Source organism: Sinohyriopsis cumingii, chromosome 7 (genome assembly GCF_028554795.1).
Source record: "Sinohyriopsis cumingii isolate HCF-2022 chromosome 7, ASM2855479v2, whole genome shotgun sequence".
Taxonomy (NCBI): domain Eukaryota; kingdom Metazoa; phylum Mollusca; class Bivalvia; order Unionida; family Unionidae; genus Sinohyriopsis; species Sinohyriopsis cumingii.
The window spans coordinates 68884088-68908333 of NC_142967.1; the positions used below are offsets into that span (position 1 = coordinate 68884088).

Consider the following 24246-nt stretch of genomic DNA (forward strand, 5'->3'; position numbering starts at 1 on the left):
TTATGCACTGTAAAATATAATAATGTACTGTAAAATATAAAAATTATGCACTGTAAAATATAATATTTATGCACTGTGAAATATAATAATTATGTGCTGTAAAATATAATAACTATGAACTGTAAAATATAATAATTATGCACTGTAAAATATAATAATTATGTACTGTAAAATCTAATAATTATGACTGTAAAATATAATTATGCAATGTAAAATTTAATAATTATCCACCTTAAAATGTAATAATTATGCAGCATAAAATATAATAATTATGTACTGTAAAATATAATAATTATGCACTATAAAATATAATAATTATGCACTGTAAAATATAATAATTATGTACGGTAAAATATAATAATTATGTACTGTAAAATATATGTAAAATATAATAATTATGCACTGTAAAAAATAATAATTATGCAATGTAAAATATAATAATTATGCACTGTAAAATAAAATAATTATGCACTGAAAAATATAATAATTATGTACTGTAAAATATAATAATTATGTACTGTAAAATATAATAATTATGCACTGTAAAATATAATAATTATGCACTGAAAAATATAATAATTATGCACTATAAAATATAATAATTATGTACTGTAAAATATAATAATTATGCACTGTAAAATATAATAATTATGTACTGTAAAATAAATGTAAAATATAATTATTATGCACTGTAAAATATGATAATTATGTACTGTAAAATATAATAATTATGCACTGTAAAATGCAATGTAAAATATATGTAAAATATAATAATTATGCACTGTAAAATATAATAATTATGTACTGTAAAATATAATAATTATGCACTGTAAAATATAATAATTATGCACTGTGAAATATAATAATTATGTGCTGTAAAATATAATAACTATGAACTGTAAAATATAATAATTATGCACTGTAAAATATAATAATTATGTACTGTAAAATGAAATAATTATACACTGTAAAGTATAATAATTATGCACTGTGAAATATAATAATTATGTGCTGTAAAATATAATAACTATGAACTGTAAAATATAATAAATATGCACTGTAAAATATCATAATTATGTACTATAAAATATAATAATTATGTACTGTAAAATATAATAATTATGACTGTAAAATATAATTATGCACTGTAAAATTTAATAATTATGCACCTTAAAATATAATAATTATGCAGCCTAAAATATAATAATTATGTACTGTAAAATATAATAATTATGCACTATAAAATATAATAATGATGCGCTGTAAAATATAATAATTATGTACTATAAAATATAATAATTATGTGCTGTAAAATATATGTAAAATATAATAATTATGCACTGTAAAAATAATAATTGCAATGTAAAATATAATAATTATGCACTGTAAAATATAATAATTATGTAGTGTAAAATATAATAATTATGCACTGTAAAATATAATAATTATGCACTGAAAAATATAATAATTATGTACTGTAAAATATAATAATTATGTACTGTAAAATATAATAATTATGCACTATAAAATATAATAATTATGCACTGAAAAATATAATAATTATGTACTGTAAAATATAATAATTATGCACTGAAAAATATAATAATTATGTACTGTAAAATATAATAATTATGCACTATAAAATATAATAATTATGTACTGTAAAATATAATAATTATGCACTGTAAAATATGATAATTATGTACTGTAAAATATATGTAAAATATAATAATTATGCACTGTAAAATATAATAATTATGTACTGTAAAATATAATAATTATGCACTGTAAAATATAATAATTATGTACTGTAAAATATAATAATTATGCACTGTAAAATATAATAATTATGTACTGTAAAATATAATAATTATGTACTGTAAAATATAATAATTATGCACTGTAAGATATAATAATTATGCACTGAAAAATATATGTAAAATATAATAATTATGCACTGTAAAATATAATAATTATGCACTGTAAAATATAATAATTATGCACTGTAAAATATAATAATTATGTACTGTAAAATATAATAATTATGTACTGTAAAATATAATAATTATGTACTGTAAAATATAATAATTATGTACTGTAAAATAAAATAATTATGCACTGTAAAATATAATAATTATGTACTGTAAAATATAATAATTATGTGCTGTAAAATATAACAATTATGTACTGTAAAATATAATAATTATGTCCTGTAAAATATAATAATCATGTGCTGTAAAATATAATTACTATGCACTGTAAAATATAATAATTATGTACTGTAAAATATAATAATTATGTGCTGTAAAATATAATAATTATGCACTGTAAAATATAATAATTATGTGCTGTAAAGTATAATAATTATGCACTGTAAAATGTAATAAATATGTGCTGTAAAATATAATAACTATGCACTGTAAAATGTAATAATTATGTGCTGTTAAATATAATAACAATACACTGTAAAATATAATAATTATGTACTGTAAAATATAATAATTATGTACTGTAAAATATAATATATATGTACTGCAAAATGTAATAATTATGCACTGTAAAATATAATAATCATGCACTGTAAAATATAATAATTATGCACTGTAAAATATAATAATTATGTACTGTAAAATATAATAATCATGCACTGTAAAATATAATAATTATGTACTGTAAAATGTAATAAATATGTACTGCAAAATTTAACAAATTATGTACTGTAAAATGTGATAATTATGTACTGTAAAATATAATAATTATGTGCTGTAAAATGTAATAATTATGCACTGTAAAATATAATAATTATGTACTGTAAAATGTAATAATTATGCACTGTAAAATATAATAATTATGCACTGTAAAATATAATAATTATGTACTGTAAAATATAATAATTATGTACTGTAAAATATAATAATTATGTGCTGTAAAATATAATAATTATGCACTGTAAAATATAATAATTATCTGCTGTAAAATATAATAATTATGTGCTGTAAAATATAACAATTATGTACTGTAAAATATAATAATTATGTCCTGTAAAATATAATAATCATGTGCTGTAAAATATAATAACTATGCACTGTAAAATATAATAATTATGTACTGTAAAATATAATAATTATATGCTGTAAAATATAATAATTATGCACTGTAAAATATAATAATTATGTGCTGTAAAGTATAATAATTATGCACTGTAAAATGTAATACTTATGTGCTGTTAAATATAATAACAATACACTGTAAAATATAATAATTATGTACTGTAAAATATAATAATTATGTGCTGCAAAATATAATAATTATACACTGTAAAATATAATAATTATGTGCTGTAAAATATAATAATTATGCACTGTAAAAAGTAATAATTATGTGCTGTAAAATACAATAATTATGCACTGTAAAATATAATAATTATGCACTGTAAAATATAATAATGTACTGTAAAATATAAAAATTATGCACTGTAAAATATAATATTTATGCACTGTGAAATATAATAATTATGTGCTGTAAAATGTAATAACTATGAACTGTAAAATATAATAATTATGCACTGTAAAATATAATAATTATGTACTGTAAAATCTAATAATTATGACTGTAAAATATAATTATGCAATGTAAAATTTAATAATTATCCACCTTAAAATGTAATAATTATGCAGCATAAAATATAATAATTATGTACTGTAAAATATAATAATTATGCACTATAAAATATAATAATTATGCACTGTAAAATATAATAATTATGTACGGTAAAATATAATAATTATGTACTGTAAAATATATGTAAAATATAATAATTATGCACTGTAAAAAATAATAATTATGCAATGTAAAATATAATAATTATGCACTGTAAAATAAAATAATTATGCACTGAAAAATATAATAATTATGTACTGTAAAATATAATAATTATGTACTGTAAAATATAATAATTATGCACTGTAAAATATAATAATTATGCACTGAAAAATATAATAATTATGCACTATAAAATATAATAATTATGTACTGTAAAATATAATAATTATGCACTGTAAAATATAATAATTATGTACTGTAAAATAAATGTAAAATATAATTATTATGCACTGTAAAATATGATAATTATGTACTGTAAAATATAATAATTATGCACTGTAAAATATAATAATTATGCAGTGTAAAATATATGTAAAATATAATAATTATGCACTGTAAAATATAATAATTATGTACTGTAAAATATAATAATTATGCACTGTAAAATATAATAATTATGCACTGTGAAATATAATAATTATGTGCTGTAAAATATAATAACTATGAACTGTAAAATATAATAATTATGCACTGTAAAATATAATAATTATGTACTGTAAAATGAAATAATTATACACTGTAAAGTATAATAATTATGCACTGTGAAATATAATAATTATGTGCTGTAAAATATAATAACTATGAACTGTAAAATATAATAAATATGCACTGTAAAATATCATAATTATGTACTATAAAATATAATAATTATGTACTGTAAAATATAATAATTATGACTGTAAAATATAATTATGCACTGTAAAATTTAATAATTATGCACCTTAAAATATAATAATTATGCAGCCTAAAATATAATAATTATGTACTGTAAAATATAATAATTATGCACTATAAAATATAATAATGATGCGCTGTAAAATATAATAATTATGTACTGTAAAATATAATAATTATGTGCTGTAAAATATATGTAAAATATAATAATTATGCACTGTAAAAATAATAATTGCAATGTAAAATATAATAATTATGCACTGTAAAATATAATAATTATGTAGTGTAAAATATAATAATTATGCACTGTAAAATATAATAATTATGCACTGAAAAATATAATAATTATGTACTGTAAAATATAATAATTATGTACTGTAAAATATAATAATTATGCACTATAAAATATAATAATTATGCACTGAAAAATATAATAATTATGTACTGTAAAATATAATAATTATGCACTGAAAAATATAATAATTATGTACTGTAAAATATAATAATTATGCACTATAAAATATAATAATTATGTACTGTAAAATATAATAATTATGCACTGTAAAATATGATAATTATGTACTGTAAAATATATGTAAAATATAATAATTATGCACTGTAAAATATAATAATTATGTACTGTAAAATATAATAATTATGCACTGTAAAATATAATAATTATGCACTGTAAAATATAATAATTATGTACTGTAAAATATAATAATTATGTACTGTAAAATATAATAATTATGCACTGTAAGATATAATAATTATGCACTGAAAAATATATGTAAAATATAATAATTATGCACTGTAAAATATAATAATTATGCACTGTAAAATATAATAATTATGCACTGTAAAATATAATAATTATGTACTGTAAAATATAATAATTATGTACTGTAAAATATAATAATTATGTACTGTAAAATATAATAATTATGTACTGTAAAATAAAATAATTATGCACTGTAAAATATAATAATTATGTACTGTAAAATATAATAATTATGCACTGTAAAATGTAATAATTATGCACTGTAAAATATAATAATTATGTACTGTAAAATATAATAATTATGCGCTGTAAAATATAATAATTACGTACTGTAAAATATAATAATTATGCACTGTAAAATATCAATGCAGTTATTAAAAGTGGTAACAAATGTTCTCAAGAACTGTTCCTTACATATATTTTAATTTAATGATTAAATTATGAGATATTGTTTATGAAATTAGTTGGCACAAAAATATTGAAGCAGTTATTAAAAATAGTCACATCTTTTCAAGAACTGATTGTTTTCTTATGACCTAACTTAACAGAAGGAATCCAGATATTGAGACTTTTCAATTGGTAGAAATTATACCATATACCAATACTCCATTTAGAACTTATCATTGCCGATATTTTAATTTAGTGATCAGTTTTGAGATAATGGTGATGAAATTATTTGGTACAAATATTTTACAATAATTTACCGAATGAATAATTTTCCAAAAATTGTCTAATATGTGCACACTAACCATTAGTTCCATTTTCAAAAACCACAAAGTTTTTGCCACATAGATATGAAGGAAAATATACACTTTGGCTGCCATTGCTTCAACAATAAAAATCTTGACAAGGTTTGACCAATGCAGAATACAATCAGCAAAATACACCCCAGTATAGATACCCTTTCAAATGTATAAAACTGAGTTTACATCTGCAGTTAAATGAAACTGTTTTCATCCAAAATATGAAAGCCTTAAACTTATTCAAATTTTAGTCATATAGGAAAAAAATTGACAGTAAGCATTTTAAGCATGAAGACTCTGGAAGCCAATTGCAATGGTGACTAACCATGAATGAACCTGACCACCATTTGAAAAAAAGATATTTAATCCAATCAATTTCTAAATTAATAGAGTGCATTTTAAAATTGACCCGTTTACATTAAGAGTATTTATGTATCATAAGCATAAAAGCTACTTAAGAACATCATCCAACTTTGACTGGTATCATCCTTTGTATCCATGGAAACTGATCAGATGACTGAGTTTGAGATATTTTGATTTCAATGCTAATGTAAGCTGTACTAGGTCACTGCAACCTAAGGCTGACCTAGGCATTGTTATGACAACTTTCTTTCTGTTGTATAGTTGCAGCTGAAGTCATTAAACGTTCACACACTCTGGATGGAGTGACTTTGACAGTGAGACCACATGTTCTTGATGAAAAGATGGTGCTTCTGACAGGATTGACTGGTATATTATCAGAAGAAGCACTTTCAAATTTTATGGAAGCCAAATTAAATGAAGATGTACAGTCCATAACATTTAGTGATGATCAAGCCAAGGCTATTGTACAATTTGTGAATCCCTGTGGTATGTATTATTAAAGAAGACATAAAAAATATGTTGCTTTATTTTTGTTTTGTTTTCATTCAAAAGCAGTATTTTTCAATAATAACTTTTTAGCTTATTTGATAAAGCTTTGTACTAATTAGAGTTGGTGAATTCTAGTTTAAAGTCTAAATGAATAGTTGCAAAATCAATCTATTAATTCCTATTTTCACTTGAAATGTTTTACTGAACATGTATCACTTGTCATTATGGGTTTGCTAATAAGATGGGTTGAATGTAAACAACTGGAATGACACTGGCACCACATAAACAATCAAAGGTCAAAACATAATATGATGTGATAATGTCCAGCCAGGAAAAATGTGCAGAAATCCAATCAATTATGTGGGACAAACTGGAAAGAATGCAAAATCCAAGACTGTACATACAGATTGTCAATTAATAGGACTTAAATGTATTTACTGCTTTTTGTTAAACATTTATAAAAAGTTTTATGTGGGTCAGTCAAGGTGTACCATAGGACACAGTAAAGCCTTTCCAAAATTAGAACTAGAAATGATGATGATCCTGTTGAAAGCCTTTTAATACAAATAACCACTCTTTTTGTGATTATGTAGTGACAGGTATTCAGAATGTGTCTGGTAAAAAGTTGCATAGGTTGGTATTTAAACAATCATTCTGGATCAAAACGCTAAACACTCTATCTCCAACAGGACCAAATTCTTATCATGAAGTGTTTTGAAATTTGAGCAGTGTGATATAAATTTATGCTTTGCCATTTATTTTTAACATGACATTTAAACTCAATATAGATTATATACTTAATTTGCAAGCTTGTTACCTATCAACAGTATTAACACTTAAAGCTTACATAAATCCAGAAAGAGGTTATATATCCCATAATATCAAATTTTCACATATTCAGCCTAAAACAGAAAGAATTCTTTAGGAATCAGTATGAAATTATTCAAGTTACTTTGATACTTTAGTACTCTTCATTGATGCAGTTTAAAAAAAAAATGTTTATATTAAGAAAGGGATGGGAAAACATTTTGTTATTTACTAATTTCAGTAAAGCTTGAAGCTACACGTATAATATTCTTAATACACGATCTGCATTAGATTCCAAAAAAGAAACCAACAATTGTCAATAAATTTCAGAATCTGTAAACATCTTTAAACATCATAAACTTATAACTCTGCCTATACAATAGTGAAATGCTTATTTACATGAATATGTAATCCTCTCTTTGTGTTAAATCAAGACTTCAATAATGTCAAGGAGACATGCGCAAAACACAAACTTGGAGGAGTTCATGTAATGGTTTCCCGTGTACCTATATGCAGCTCTATCAGGGTCACTGGTCTTCCAAGTAAGATCTCTGAAGAAACACTTTTAAACTACTTTGAGAACAAGCGTCGCAGTGGTGGTGGCACAGTGGAGAGGGTGGAAATAGATCCCAATGATTCTGTCTGTCTGGTTTATTTCCAGGATCACCAAGGTATGCCAAATCTTTTAGCTAAGTCAGTTTTAGAAAATTAAAATTTGTGTGGGATGAGATTTATTCCAATATGTGCATGAACATATGATGTTCTCTAATATGGCTAATACAAAATTTCTGCTGTAAAATCCATGATGTGATGTCAGATGTTTTAATTTTATTTTATACAAGTCTAGAACAAAATTGTTCAAGATGCTTATGTTGGAATGATTCTTAATCATAATGACTTAATGACTTTTGTAAAGAGCATGTATCACCACGTAATGACTTTTGTAAAGAGCATGTATCACCACATACAGACTTTTGTAAAGAGCATGTATCACCACATAATGACTTTTGTAAAGAGCATGTATCACCACATAATGACTTTTGTAAAGAGCATGCATCACCACGTAATGACTTTTGTAAAGAGCATGTATCACCACATAATGACTTTTGTAAAGAGCATGTATCACCATGTAATGACTTTTGTAAAGAGCATGTATCACCACGTAATGACTTTTGTAAAGAGCATACATCACCACGTAATGACTTTTGTAAAGAGCATGTATCACCACATAATGACTTTTGTAAAGAGCATGTATCACCACGTAATGACTTTTGTAAAGAGCATGCATCACCATGTAATGACTTTTGTAAAGAGCATGCATCACCACGTAAAGACTTTTGTAAAGAGCATGCATCACCACGTAATGATTTTGTAAAGAGCATGCATCACCACGTAATGACTTTTGTAAAGAGCATGCATCACCACGTAATGACTTATGTAAAGAGCATGCATCACCACATAATGACTTTTTGTGAAGAGCATGCATCACCACGTAATGACTTTTGTAAAGAGCATACATCACCACGTAATGACTTTTGTAAAGAGCATGTATCACCACATAATGACTTTTGTAAAGAGCATGTATCACCACGTAATGACTTTTGTAAAGAGCATGCATCACCATGTAATGACTTTTGTAAAGAGCATGCATCACCACGTAAAGACTTTTGTAAAGAGCATGCATCACCACGTAATGATTTTGTAAAGAGCATGCATCATCACATAATGACTTTTGTAAAGAGCATGTATCACCATATAATGACTTTTGTAAAGAGCACTGATTTCAATGACTACTGTAGTAGTGTGTTAATGTGTGATTTGGATTTTGAATGTAGCTTTAACAATTTTTCAGTCATCGCTATGATGTCTGCACTGTCTCAGTTTATAGTGATGTCTAGTACTTGGGCATCAAAACAAACCACTTGCATAATGTAATTTATATTGTAGTGACTACCCTCACTGCTAAAGCAGCCAGGGTCATTATTATTCCATTCTTGTCAGGAGACATTTGCACTTTCACACCTGGCTCTTGTCAGAGACACCTTGTGCAAAAAGAGTTCTGTGCTTCAATTATGGAGAAGAGATCAGACTGGTGTCACGTTACCAATCATCACACCACTGTTAGTCTCCATCCCCCAGTAGACTTCCTTCCATTGTTTTATCTTTGAGGGCAAAAAGCAAGCTCCCATCATGATCAAAGGATACTGTTCCATAATTTCATTTACAAAAAGACAATATTGGCTGCAGCAAGCTTGGTCTTTCTCACTTGCTGTTCCACTTATTCAAGCACCAGTCACTCACTTTCTTCCCAAAAAGCAACCTCTCCTGGATCTTGATATGGCTTAACTTGAATAAAGTTGGCCCCCCTCTTTGACCTCATTAAAGCTGTTATCATACAAGATTTACTTCCTGATAGCACTGCCTTCAACTTGCAGAGCAAGTGAGCTGCATGTGCTGTCCATGGATCCAATCTACTTACCGAACTTCCTTTCAAACAGCTCTGAATGTACATATGACACAGGCTGGTTTCTTGTCTAAAAACAAGTCATTGTCTGTAGGGAATCAAAAATAACTACTTGCCTTCTTTCTTTGGTTGACCAGTTTAGAGAGATACAAATCTTCATGACCCAGTACATGCTATCTGAAGTAAACTCTCAACATCATCAGTGGCCCCATTTATGACAGCACAACCTCAATCCAGGGCAAGACTTTGCAACTTTCTTGGATTCACAGAAAAATGTTGTACCTATAAGGCAATAACCATGTGTGAGATCCCACCGGGATTGCCACTACTTGAGTATGAATGCATTAGCTTCAGTTGTGATGCCTTGAGTGAATTTCTGGACAGTATTATTCATCAGCCATCAAAATCCTAAAAATGCAACATGTGACTTTAGTTTAAATTGGTTGTTAAAACAGCACATGAAACCACTTGGTTTGCTGTTAAAAGATGAATACACTTAAACCTTGTAAATATGTCTGTCCAGAAGGATGTGGAGGCAAGTAAGCAAGACTGGGCTACAACATCAGTCATTCAATGAGTTGCCATGTGGACTAGCTGTAGATGCCTTTGTCTATAAAAAAAATAAATTTGTACTGCAGTAAGACTTTGATCCATATTTTGCAAAGTTGATGGTTTGTGAAAAAAATAAAAATGTGGAGCACTGAGTAGGGAAACTCAAGCACCCACCACTGCAGCACATTACAGTATCAATTAATATAGATCTTAACGAAGGAATTGCTGACTCAATAATCCCACATGGCACCTGGGCTGTGCATGCAATGCTGTGCATGGATATGTTGCAGTTTGCCCCTACTAGGAAGCTTTACAAGCATCATAATTGTGACTAATACACTCAGCATCAGCCATGTGACAACATCAGCCGTGTGACAGCATCAGCCATGTGACCAAATAGTATCACTTTAGCTACATGTCATGATTTGTCATCTCAAGCTGGAAAACATACGCAGTCGGACTGCTCTGGTGGCCTAGTGGTCATAGCGAGCATCTGCCGCAGATGCGGGAGGTCATGGGTTCGATTCCCGGTCGAGTCATACCAGAGACTTACAAAAATGGTACTAACAGCTGCCTCGCTTGGCGCTCGGCATTAAAAGGTTAGTGTTAGGACTGGTCGGCCTGGTGTCAGGATAATGTGACTGGGTGGGACATCATACTACATGTCCGCAGGATGATGCCCAAGTGCTAGACATCACTATAAACTGTCACACTGCAAGACATCGTAGCGATATGACTGAAAAATTTTTAAGCTACGTTAAAAATCCAAATCACATGCACATACACACACACTCATATGCAGTAGACAGATAATGTTGACTACATCCCCTTATATGTGCAGGCTCTGGTGGCATCCACACCTATCAGCTAACATGTTATTTAAGTTCATAAACCATTTCTAAAAGATTTCCTGTAACTTGGTAGCAGTAAGATCTTTTGTACAGAATTAAAACTTAAGTAATTTTTCTGCATAGTGTCTTTTATGTGATGTTTGTTTACTGGCAACAGGTCATGAATCAGCTGGAAGCATAAACATGACTGGACCATGCCTGCAGAAGCTTATCTTCTACACATCATACTGAGTTATTGATCCTGTACATTCATTGAACAAACTGTTTGCCTTTACATGTATTATGATATGTATTCCACAGGATGCAGAATGATAATTTTGCCATTGTTGCATAAATTCCAATTATCATGAATTTGATAATTGATGTTAAAATTAGTTTCTTTCAAACCATTTTGAAAAAATATACTTATTTTTCTTGTTATGACTAGTTTTTAATGTTAGGTTCATTCTCGCAATTCATTGTTTTGTCTGTATTCCACATGTTAATGATGGCTTGAAAATCTCTTTACAGTTGTTGGGGAAGTATGCAAGAGAACTCATGTGATTGAAAAGACTCAGGTTGAAGTCTACGCTTACCAAAGTTGTCTGGGGAAGTCTAGAGGGGGAAAAAGAAAGGAGTTTCCACCTGCTCCAGTGACATTGACTGATTTTGATCCAGACAAGATGAAATTCCTGATGAAAAACTCTTTCTTTCACAAGAAGCTGGAAAATGACCTGGCCAAGTTCTATTCCAAAGTTACATGGCAAACCAAACAATCAGACAATGTTCTTCTAGAATGCACTTTAACTTCTGACATTGAGGATTACTTGTTGTTAGCAGAGTCGTGGCAAGATAAGTGTCTTGACTGTTTCAACAGTTTTTTGAAGGCCTTGCAATCCAGGGTGTTTCAATCAAATGCCCAGGAATGGGGTGTAATGTTAGAAAGACTTAAGAGGCTGAATTTGTCAGATCAAGACAAAGTAGACATTGGTTGGAGACAACAATGTCATGCCAGCATTCATCAAACAAGCGGAGGATGCTTTTGCTGTCAGGTTAGTTACAAAGAAATTTTCTTTGAAGAAATGGCAATTGCAGTATCTACTTGCAATTTCATTTATGGGTGAGATCAAAAACAGTGACTGGAATGTGGTTGTCGAGATCCATGAAAACGAGGTCGAACTTACAGGTGGTGAGAGTAGTGTGAGTGAAGCAGCCATACAGATGCATGCCAAATTAAGTAATGTCATTACAACAAAACACGTTCTTTTACCTGATACTCTAAACCTTCTACAGAAAGAAAATATCAGAGCTGAAGTTGCTGAAAAGTTAAAGGCATCAAAACTGCAAAATTATCCATGGGAAGTGAGGGATGGTCATCTGCATTTGTATGCAAACACAGAAGAGGAAACTAGTGTTATGAAAGAGGTGATGGAATCAATGATTTCAAAATTCTCTATTGAACTTGACAAAGATATCCACAACATTTTTCATGACCCTGGCTGAAGAAAACTGAAAGAAAGAATGTACTTGCAGTATCCTGATAGAATTCTCATCTCTGATGAGAATTTTCCAGGGAAGGTTACAGTGTTTTCAGTGTCCAACATCATTGCAAATATAAAAGAAGAACTAGAAAGATTTTTTGCTGAACATGCCCTACACAGTAAAGTCCTCAAACTTGAGAAAGGAGTTGTCCGTTTTATCCAAAGTCATGCCAAAGCTGAAATCGATCAATTTGTTCAAGAATCATCCAAAGGAAAAACATTAAAAATCAACTTTGAATCTTTATCCACAGTCACAATCACTGGAACAGAAGCAAATGTAAAAGCTGGGAAACAGATGATTATGAATCTGGAGAAGCAGATTAAAAAGCAACAGCATACCTTCAGAAAGCAAGGTATAGTGCTTTACACTGGGACACCCAAAGGGGAAGAGTGTATAAAAAAGGCAGAGGAGGAAGCAAAATCTGTGATAGAATTAAAAGGCATTCAGAAACAAAGAGTAGAAGAGATTGTTACAGGTAAAGCAGGTAGAAGATGGTCTCAAAAACGACAACATTTCCGTCAGTTGACAAAGTGTGCCACAGGAAAGCTATCCTGTGGAGTGAAGATCAAAATCTTTGGTGGAGACATTACAGAGCTAAATGTTGATGTGATGGTCAATGCAGCCAATTCCAGACTTGAGCATGGGGCTGGTGTGGCTGCAGCCTTTGTTCGAAGAGGTAACTCTTATTGATCATTTAATACTATTATGTCCACAAGTGACATTTATATTATCAAGCTGAAATAACTTATTTAAGATCTGTGACGTGAAACCCTCTTATAATGAATACAGATTACCCAAGATTTTTCATATTTCACTTAGCAGAGAATGTAAATGAGATTAAGAATAAATGTGTGGGGTATTTTATGAAAATTCTGTACACAAATTCAATATGTATGAAGAAACTTCATTAGTCCCAATAGTTGTTTTAAATAAATGGTTTGGTTTGGGTTGGTGTTTTACAATATAGATACACATGTAGGTCACATTAGGGCTGAGTAAAATTTAAGTAAAGTGCCTTGCCCATTACCATACCATTGTGATTGGTCCTTGGTAAAATTCGAACCTGCATACCCTTCTGTCATGAACCTGACATGCTAGCCACTGCACCACCACCATTTCTGCCATCTTTTCTTGCGAATCTTATGCCAGAAGCCGCATCCATCAGGCCAATTGTACATGAGCTAAAAGTTATCTGGCTTCATTGTAGCAGTCAGAGATTTTTGTCAAATAATATATGCACCTCAGTTACTACTATAAGATATGCCGAGTGGCACACTCTGTTCTTGAGAGACCTCGAAAACTATCTTCAAAAATTTCGGAGGTTATTCAGTGTTAAAACATGTTGGAGGAATTTCTTGTCTTGAGGAAGTAGACATCTATATTTCAAACATTTCTTCCTTTTGTTCACAGACAAGGTCTTCCATCAGTTCTACAGAACTGAGGGTCACTCAAGAAAATTCAGGGTCGCAGTGGTTATTTAAGCTGATACTTCATGCATATTGCTGTATAATTTCTGCTTGGGTCGGATACATGCAGGAAAGTTTTATTTATAGATAGTTGATAGTCATTGTGTCCTTAAAAGTGCCATTTCAGTGACTTTACCACTAGAGGCATCTATTGGACCTTCGTTGTGTGTAAATGTATAACACATATTTATATTGTAGTGCCCACTTCATATTGAAAATAATGTTTCTCTATCATTATGTGTGCAGGCTGCAGATTTTAGTTTAGTAGCCCGATAACATCCAGGCCTTCAGTTCATGAAGGAGGAAGTATGACTGATTACACTGTAAAATATTTTCTGCTCTCGTCACCTATATTAATAATTTCCTGTTGGATGAGTATCACAATTCAGAGGGCCCATTGGCCAAAAAACAATCAGGTATCCCTTTGGTGACAGCTACAGTTCCAGCTCCACCTTTTCCACTTTAAGCTGACAAACCATTATTGGATAGACTAATTAATATGATAATTCTTGGGTTCGATGGTCAGTCATATGTACTATCTACATGTGAGAAATCCCAAGATCAAGTCATCTCAGATACTTGCTTGCATGATGCATGTAGGGACTGATTCTGCGTATCAAATATCCCATAAACCATCTCAGGATAAATAACTGGACATCATGAAAGATCTAAACCACACTCAATCTAACCCTTAAAATATGAGGAGGGAATTTCTTTGTCCAGTATATGCCTCCCTGACAGCAGAATACAGGCACTCTCATGGATCAGCATACTCACTATAGTGCCAAAAGACATTCAGGGCACTCTATGTCCAGTTTAATGTCCATGTACCCATGTCATAAGGAACATGTCACACTTAGGGAGGATGCAGTGGTGAGCAACTTCCTGAGCAGCCCATGTAATTGGGGGGGGTGCAGGAAGACCCATGGTGGGGGGTGGGGGTGGGCAAAATTCCAATCAACTGTTTCAATTGGGAGGAGGCCCCAGAATTACATGTTGTGCAGGGTAGAATTTCTTGCCATGCCAGGCTTAGTGATTTGCTGATTGTCTGAAAGTCACCATTCAGAATGAATTGTTTGTGTGGTTGGCCTCCACTTAAGACAAACTTCACCAGCACCATCTCAGATTGTTCAAAAGGCATCAGCATCATCTAATGTATTATGCTCACAAGTTCCATCATTTTTGCCTGATATAAATATGTCAAGACAAGTTCCATCATTTTTGCCTGACCTAAATATGTCAAGACAAGTTCCATCATTTTTGCCTGATATAACTATGTCAAGACAAGTTTCTGCATTTTGGGAATTGATCAAAGAAGTCTTTCATTTGTTACCATCAGAGTTGGTCCTCCTTCTCCATCAACAGCTTGGTCCAGATTTCCATATCTGTTGACTTGTTAATGAACTGCTGCTACAGTATGGTCAAGTTGTTCACCTATTGGATCACTTACATGGACAATTGCAAGACCCTAGTGTCAATAGACAATTCTTTTTAGTGAATGTTTAGTCAGAGTTTCTAGAAAAGTCCAACACCGGTATTTGTTTCCATCAGAGTTTGGTCCTTCTTCTCCATCAATAGCTTGGTCCAGATTTCCAGTATCTGTTGACTAATGCTAATGAACTGCTGGTACAGTATGGTCAAGTTGTTGACCTATTGGATCACTTACATGGACAATTGCAGGACCCTAGTGTCAATAGACAATTCTTTTTAGTGATGCCTTTCATCAAAGTTTAGTAGGAGTTTTCATAAAAGATCAACACCGGTATTTCACACAAACACCCCAGCAGTAGATAGATACACTGCAGTCCTGGAAATGTCAAATCCCCCATCAGTACAGATGAACTGGAAGTCCTTAAACAACATACATCATTTGGTTCAGAATGTAATTGCAGTAGGCTCCATGTTGGAATTTTAGTCTTGAGTGCATGCAAAATCAGAAACAGTTTATCCTCTCCCATCAGACACACGAGAGTCAGTCTCTCAAAGGGCATGGATACTAAAGAGCACTGCACAGCACATGCTGGCCGGTGTCTTAATAGCAGCAACAAATTTTCAACGTACAGAAAGAGCTGCAGTGTTCTCCACTTCCACTCTTTAAAGGACCACTACAAACGCCAAGCATAGATCGCAGCCATTCTCTTCAAACTCCTTTTCAACAGCCAGGTAGATGATAAAGAAAAGAAACAACTTTCCTACAGACACAGCCTCAGAGACAAAGGCGATATTTTTAGAGAAATAATCAAAAGGATAGAAAAATATCCCTAGGCCACAGCAAACAGGGAAGCAGTCCTACCAATCATATAAATGAAGAAGACCACAGTTCTTAAGAACAAATGTGGACAAAAGGCATAGAGAGATGGAATCACTCTAACCCCATTTTCTCTCAGTGACACCCTCCTTACAAACAAAAAAATGGTGACATTCATCACTTATGAGATTTATTACAAATAATACTGTGACTCTCAATGGAGGATGAAACTTTACCCCTTTGGAACAAACATTACCAGTCTCCATGCACATGCAGTTCCATCTCAGAAAATGGGAGAACCTCAAATGGCTTAAATTGGGTGTTCCCTTGTAGTTACTGATGGTCTGCATGGATGTGAGCATAGCTAGTTGGGGTGCACATCTCCTTCCATCATTCATGGAGGCCAATGGTGAGTGGACCACGCAGGATCGTCTATTGCATATCCGTATCCTAGTGATGAAAGACATACTGAAAATATTTCATTCATGACTTGACAAGCTTCACGGTAAGGTGTTCTCATTTTATCTGACAAATCTGGTGTAATGAATTATATAAGATGGCATACGAATGCCTAATTCCCAGTTCTCTGCATTCTTGTCTGGGATTTCCTAAGGTGGTGTCATCAACAGGAACAAAAATATATAAGGGGACTCACTTTCCAGAAAGTATCAACTAATACAAATAGAAAGAAAGGATGCTTCAACCCTTGGTTTTCACTTGCATCTGTAAGTGGGCAGATTAACCACTGGTGGACCTAAATATGATGTGCAGATCAACCACTGGTTGACCTAAATATGACAAGGTGAATGCAAACTACATACTACCTTTGTTTCACCAGTCCCAGATCCAAGCACTCTAGGACAACCACTTAGCACAACAAGTGGTGGAGAAAACCGCTCAGGTGAGAAGACCCTCCAATTTGAAAGCATGTGAAGGGAAGTTTAAAATTTTCTCTAAATGGTTTGAGTGTGAACACATTTCTCCACTGAAGGTATTAATACTCCAAATAACTAACTTCCTACTTTTATCTTTGAAAAGAAACAATTAGCTCCAGTCATGATAAAATCTACCATTCCACAATTGCTCACACATTGTATCATCACAAAAGGCAGCAAATAAAACGCTTACCTCTCTAATCTTTCACCAGATTTTAGCTTCACAAGCCCCAAAATGTTGGCGCTACATGTCCAAAGTGATATCTATCATGGGAACTAATTTGGCTGAATAAGGCACCATTTAAACCACACTTGAGAGCTTGATTGATTCACCTCTTGCATAAAACCTGCTTCCTACTTTCATTAGCTACAGAAGGCAGCATCTGCAAAATATATGCTTTGTCAGTTGACTCAATCTACTTACAGTTCCAACAGGATGGATCAGTGTCACTGGTGACAGCCGCTGGTCAGAACAGGCTGTCGCTCATGGGCAATCACTCTTTTGTGATGAAACCTCCTTCTAACCTGGACCCTTCAACTCAAGGTCACCTACATGACCCAGTGAGAGCTTTTAAGTGGTAAATTAAAAGAAATGGGCCAATGCAAAGGGGGAGATATCATTTATTCTCACATTTAAATGAGGGAAAGGGCAATATCTCAGTGCAGCAGGCTTTATTGGCCTAGATAAGATGGGTCATCTGTTCTGCGAACCTAAAATCAGATGTACTTCTTGTACATTTTGGCTCATGAAGTTGTTGCTATCAAACAAAATATTGCATCCTGTGAAACTGTTCATCATACCAGCAGTGGGATGGAGGCCATAGTCCCTCTTTCTCCAGCTTATACCACAGTGATCTTTCATTCCAGAAGGCCCATTTAAACCTGGGGTGACCTATCTCTGCAGCTCAACAAGGTTACCTTACCAGTTCATTTGGCAGTTTCATAAGGATGCAACTTGGAAAGGAAATTTTCCCTTTTCCAAAAGCCAGATCTCAGTATACACAGTCTATGTGCCAATCAGGTTCCTAATCTAGAAGCTGCCTCACATACCTTAGGGGATTAGAAATCTCTTCAGGGTAACGGATGTACCTCATTCCATCTCTTACCTATTGTCCTAAGGTAATATGACTGGTTAATGTAATTGAGGAAATAATTTTTCTAGTAATATGTTTTCTCAGTAATGCTTACCCAATTCTAATACAGATACAACTTCCAACCTTCACTTCAGCTACATCTTATTTGAAGAGCATTATTCCACTTCAACAATAACTAAGGCACAGTGGATTTGGCACCAAGCCCTATATCAATGGGAGAACACTCTGTCTGATTACCATATGTGATCAGACAACATTTTGCTCCCGTAGCTAACAATTGTAATTGGGAGGGCTGAATGTGTAAGGTGGTGGTAGTACTCCAAAGGTATTATGATCATGTAGGTGTTATTTAAGAAATATATTTTACAAGGAAAGGACAGTGTCATAAGAAAGCTATTCGAATTAGTCTGTCTTTTGAATTCAGCTTTTAGTTTTGCTCAAGTTCCTTATTATCTATAAAAATTATATTCATATAAATTTTTTCAAATTAATTATATTAATGGAATCAGGTTTATAAAACAGAATAAAGAAGGGAACATGGGCATTAAATTACTTCTGTATCATGAAGAGAACATATGCAGTAAAGTACTTTATGTGACAATGCCTGTTTCTAATTGTGTTTCATTCATGTTATTGATTGATAGAAGCATACACAAGTGAAGCAAATGTTTACATACTTGTTTTACTGGCTAAATATGTATTAATCACCGCAGTAACACACAACCCCTTGGAGCAATCATAAATTGCTCGACATTATCATAAGAATAATTGTTCCTTTAAAATTAAAATTGTGCTTTTAAACACTAACTTAATAAAATGCATTCTGCATTTTCAAGGGATACATTGGTAAACATTTAATGTAAATTGGATATAACACTTGGACCTTGTAAGGATATAAAATTGTTTCATCTTGTATGATGCAAATTACATAGGTGATTTACTTAATTGCTCTTGTTCAAATACTGGCATCCTTCCCTCATAATGATTGACATTAAGCTGGCATTCTGATTGGTTTGTATTTGGTTCGAGTATGATATGCCATAGTTGATTGACAGGCATGCGGACTGAGGGGTCACCTTGTGCTATAAGTTTAAATATCTTATAATTAGTTCATGATGTTTGGATCAACCTTTCATCTTCCTTTTTCTGCTTTCATATTGTTTGTTTTTCAGGAGGAAGTGAAATCCAGGAAGAGTGTACAGAATATGTGAAGAATAATGGAGTTCTGTCAATTGGTGATGTTTATACTGGCTCCTCGGGTACTTTGAAGTGTAAAGCCCTTGTCCATGCTGTTGGCCCCGAATGGAAGGATGGTGATAGTGGTGAAACAAAATTACTCATCAAAGCCATTACCAACTGCATGCAGGAGGTACGAAAGTTAAAAGCTGAATCAATTGTTTTCCCTGCAGTGTGTACTGGAATTTTTGGCTTTTCTCCAGAGAAAGCCTGTACTGCCATAGTGGACACCATATGCAACTTCTTTGAAGAGCAGAAAGGGAATGTTGGAATGAGGGAAGTGTACCTTTGTGACATCAACAGGGACTGTGTTTTCTGCTTCATTCAGGCCTTGGAGAAGAAACTGGGGAAGGACAAAATAAAAGGTATTCCTTTTCAGCTTTGTACCGAAAGACAAGTTTTACTAAAGGCTTAACTGACACAGGTTATGGAATGGACAAAGTACAAGGTTATAGAAAAAATATGTGCCATCAAGAGACGTTATATGTGTGTGTGTCAGCCTTATTGTGCTTTGATGTATGGTGCAATATCATGTCACAAGCTAATGCATTTGTCCAGCATCAAAGATTACTGATGGTATGTTATTTTTTTAAAATTGTACTCTATGTCTCGATAAGTTAGATTCGTTTGAGAACTTATTTGTTTTAGGATGCAGTCATCTTAATGGTTGGTTACAATAGAAACAGTGCATATATGACCCTTATGTATCTATTCCCTACTTCATATAGCCAAAGTTAGATGACTGAGTTTTAAAAAAAATTATATCTGTATAATTTATCTGGTCAGTAACACTGTATTTAGTCACAAATAAGTACTGCTGACCTGGAATAGCAACATAGTAATATATTTCAGGTATTAAACATAGAAAGACACACAATTCTGAGTAACTATTGTTTTAATTGAGAAATTTGTATAACAGTGATACAACACTACTATTGCATGTCTTTCCTTTTCAGGGACTCGATTAGTCCATGATCCAAGCTATATTATACATGATTCCTGCATAGATTTAGTATTGAATGGTTTTAGACAATATACGTGTTGGATGTGTGCAATATCACTTGTAAAAAATTTCATTTGTCGGTTTTAAGCACCATTATATCATTCCATATATTTTCCTTTTTAATGAGCTGTAGTCTCCTCCCTCTTTGCTTTAACTGAGTTTTATTCTTTAAAATGTTTTGTAATTTCTAGAGGTTTTTCCTTCTTACATGGTAAGCAGTGCTTTAATTAATTGTATTCCCCACCATTGTTCTGGTGCTAGGGTAAATATATTCTACCCTCTTTGTGTTATTTTAAATGGGGGGCATAAGAAGGCCCGATGGGACACTGACCCCACCTACTTCACAGGCAGTTATCCAACCTGTTATCTTTGGTCTGTTGAAGTGTGGGACTTGGTTGAAAGTCACTGCATATATGAAGAGGGAAAGGAAAAATGCATTTCTTCCTCTTCACATTTTCTCGGATGATCCCGTCATAATCTTGATCTTTTCCTCTTGGGGAAGAATAATGCACCTGTGGGACAGGAATGTTCTGAAAGTTCTGGTCATTGGTCAGTGGGGTCACATTATCAGTCTGTGGACATGGATTGGGTTTATATCCCCCCATGTTTCTATGCTACCCGTTGATTCTGATGGAGAGAGGGAATTAACAAGTATTCACCAGGCTAGGGAGTTGGATCACATCAGCATCGCTCCTTATCTCATGTGTATGCACATCCTTTTCTGGGAAGTGAGTCTTCCTTCTCCTTCAGGGGAATGTATATGTCAGACATTCAAGGTTATGGACCTGTTTTGTCCCCTTCAGCCATGGCCATTGAACAGGAGTACTGCAGATAGTCTCCTCTGGACAATCTAGAAGGAATGAAAAACGTTCTTGCTCACCTTGAAAGTCCACTAGTAAGGTCACCCCATCACCCCTACCTCATTGAGGGGTTTCCAGATGAGGACAACCCTGCTCCCAACATTGCCCTGTCTGCACAGACACAACTAAGAGAAACAGTCCTGTCTGAGGAATAAGCTCAGGGTGATGATGTTATTTCCATAATATCAGAATCAAACAAGTTCACTGAGGAATTGGTGTCAATGGTTCCAACCTCCATTATGGTTCACAGCTTTAACTCCCATATGTTGGGCCAGGTGCTGGAGGAGGAAGAAGTCTTGACATTTGATAAGGTGGTAAATGAAGTTTATTGCCTCCTACTTCCAGGCTCGTGTCTGAAGACTTATGGTTCTGAGGATATAAAGATTCTCTTCATTCTTGAGAGATTTTTTGGGAAAGCATCACGTACAAAGTCTCTGTTGCTCCCACATTCCGAAATGGCCTGAGAGTTTTTACATAAGTTTTCCCAGGCACAAGAGTTCACCAGGCTATTAAAGGAATGGTCCCCCCCTCCCCACTTTGACTGCTGATTTCTGCAACCAGCTATGTAGTACACTTGCCAGCTTGGCCCATCAGAAGTGGGTACTTCAACTCTGATATCTGCTTGCCTCCTGGTTATGACCTTGGAGGCATTGGAGCTTAAGGCCTGTATGCTTATGTTATTTTCAGCAGCCTCTTTATGTCTTCTGAAGGAGAAATCATTGTCTCCAGCATCACTTCAGCATTTGTTAGAGGCTGTAGTAAAGACATTAAGGCATGCACTTACAATATACAATCCACTCTCTGAGGAGCTGTCCATTTCAACAGAGAATCTGCTCTGGAACCGTTCACATTTTTAAATCAGGCTCAACCCCAGCAGTCTCAAAAGCAGTATCAATTCGAAGCTCCCTCTCATTGTTAACTGGACAACGCATCTGGAAGAGCCAAGGAAGAAAATCTTTGTGCTCAGCTCCCTTCGCCAAGGATGGAAGGGGATGGTTCTAGGGACTTGCACCCTCACTTGGTATGTCTTAATCTTCGCAGTGTCTCTGTAGAAGCTCAGCTAGCCCTATTTTCAAGGGTTTCTTTGGATCCTCTCCACTCTAAAGTTCGGATGCCATTTTCATTTCCAAGAACAATATCTACTATCATGAAACTCATCTTTCATCAGTCCAAACTGGTGGCATAGTCAATAAGGTAAACAAAACCTACTAGAATTCTATGCTCATGCTTTTCTGGTAACTTTGAAAGGTGGAAGGTTTCAGTTCATAATTGTCCACCTGAGGTCTCTAATGATTCCCTTATTCCAGTATTTTAATGACCTTGGAACAGTCTGTGCTGCTTCTGATAGGATCGGCAGGATAGCTTGTCCCTCGTAATGACTGTCCTGGCCAAGACCATGTCAGCTTGATTTTACCTCTCACTCCTGGTCCCTGAACTCCACAGTTTATTTGATTCCCCAAGGGAAACTTACTTGTGCCTTCTACAGTTCCTTCAGATGGTAAACTGGAGACTGCACACAGATCCTCCATCTGCTTTCATCTCTCTGGAGTCTGATTTTCACTACCATCTGAGTTGTTGGCTTAATTTGGACTGGTTTCTGACCCGATTCCCAATGCCTCTGCACATATTCTACTCCTTTCTGTATACCGATGAATCAGGTTCAATTTGGGGCACTCACCTGGAATCAGAGTGGATAATTTAGGGATCTTGGTCCTAAAAAGAAGTAAAGCTTCATATAAACAACATGGAAATGTTGGCAGTGTTTCTAGACTTTCATGGTGTGTCAGCCTCGTAATTTTCCATTAGCGTGATGGTTGTCTCAGACAGAATGTAAGTATTAGCATGCCTCAGGCAGCACAGATGCATACATGTTTATTTGATTTTTGTAGAAGTTTGGGACCTCCACTGTTGGGTAGCTTCAGATGTATTCATTCTTCAAGTCCGCTATATTCTGGGCAAGAGGAATATCCTGTCTAAAAGGGGCCACGTATTCCTCAGAGAATAGTTCCTGCTCTAGTTGGTAATAAAGTCATTTTTTCAACTATGGGAAAGACCCTTGGTGGACTTTTTTGCACAGAGACTTAACAACAAGTGGCATATTTTAGAGGACCTGAGCATTGGATGCCTTCAGTTTAAATTGGGTCATTTATTTACACCCATCTTCCCACCTTTAATAATCCACAAGTCAGAATTTCCACTGATTTGCTAATCCTGTTAGCTCTCAATGTGACCCCAATATTTATGGATCAGTGACCTATTTGACCTGCTGATAGATG

At 32.9% G+C, this 24246-nt stretch overlaps 1 pseudogene; it reads left to right on the forward strand.

The window, feature by feature from the left end:
• Window positions 1-24246, forward strand: part of LOC149795459 (uncharacterized) — a 43994-nt pseudogene that overhangs the window by 10690 nt on the left and 9058 nt on the right.